Raw genomic sequence first — 920 nt, 5'->3', positions numbered from 1 at the left:
ATACCGGGTGTCACACAGCGGTGCCACCATTCGCGTCCCGGAGTGTCACAGGCGGGGGACACAGCAACCCAAGTGCAGCGGAAAGCAAAAATAACCCCTCCATGTGCATCACGGCGCGGTGAGTTACCTCCTGCCCCCGAACTCTCAGAGCTTCACCCCTGCCTGCTGCTCCCTTCTTGCTTTGAAAGTTAGCGCCGAGGTGGCGAGATTTTTTCCGCTTTTCCTTTGTTATCTGTGGGTTTTTTGAGTGTGTTGGTTGGGATGCGACAGCGGGCGATTGACCCGGCTCCCGCCTGGGCTTCAGCGAGAAACAAAGCGCAGAGAGCCGGAGAATAGGGAGAAACGATAACAAAAGGGGAGGGAAGCGGGTGATGGGCGAGCAGGGGGCTTTCTGGTAGTTTGCTGGGGAGGAGAAGGTGCTCAGCAGTCCTGCTTCACGCAGGGTCCGTGCTGGATGAGTTGGTGTGACCTGTTGAGCGGATCAAGGGGAGCCGGGATGAGGCGTGAGCGGCGGGTGGCTCATGGGGTCGCTGTAGCTGGGGCAGCGGTGGGAGGGAAACGGCGGCTGAGCATTCGCAATCCTTGGGATAAAGGGCTGTTTCCATAGTAAAAGAGAGAAAGGAGCCTCTCTTTCTCTCTTCCCCTGAGCTTGCCTAGCGTGTGAACGGGGAGGTCGACTCAGGAACAAATAACCCGTGAACGGGTAACATCTGGGAACAGCTGTAAATAATCGCGACTTGGTTAGAAAGGCTGGAAGCAACACTGCAGTCCACTATCTGCCCTGATGCTGCAGTCACCCTGGGGGCTGTGATGGGCAACTGTTCAGAGAGCAGCTCAGTTTGCAGCTGAAACAGGATTTGACCCTGGCTTTAGTCTGCTGTTGTCCAAATGCTCCCACATTATTTGTAGGCATAACCACA

At 56.0% G+C, this 920-nt stretch overlaps 1 protein-coding gene across 5 annotated transcripts in view; it reads left to right on the top strand.

The window, feature by feature from the left end:
* Positions 1-920, top strand: part of GDPD4 (glycerophosphodiester phosphodiesterase domain containing 4) — a 38,601-nt gene continuing 37,681 nt past the window's right edge. For 3 of the 5 annotated variants that reach the window (XM_017735955.1, XM_008634906.2, XM_017735951.1), the window contains exon 1: positions 4-118. The gene's annotated coding sequence lies outside the window, so the exon portion shown is untranslated. Of the gene's footprint in view, positions 119-920 lie in introns of all 5 variants that reach the window. The other 2 variants (XM_017735957.1, XM_017735956.1) reach the window with 2 other exon arrangements.

This window comes from Corvus brachyrhynchos, unplaced genomic scaffold, assembly GCF_000691975.1.
Source record: "Corvus brachyrhynchos isolate BGI_N302 unplaced genomic scaffold, ASM69197v1 scaffold44, whole genome shotgun sequence".
NCBI lineage: Eukaryota > Metazoa > Chordata > Aves > Passeriformes > Corvidae > Corvus > Corvus brachyrhynchos.
Note: the sequence above shows the minus strand (reverse complement) of the source record. Positions and strands in the feature narration are given on the sequence as shown.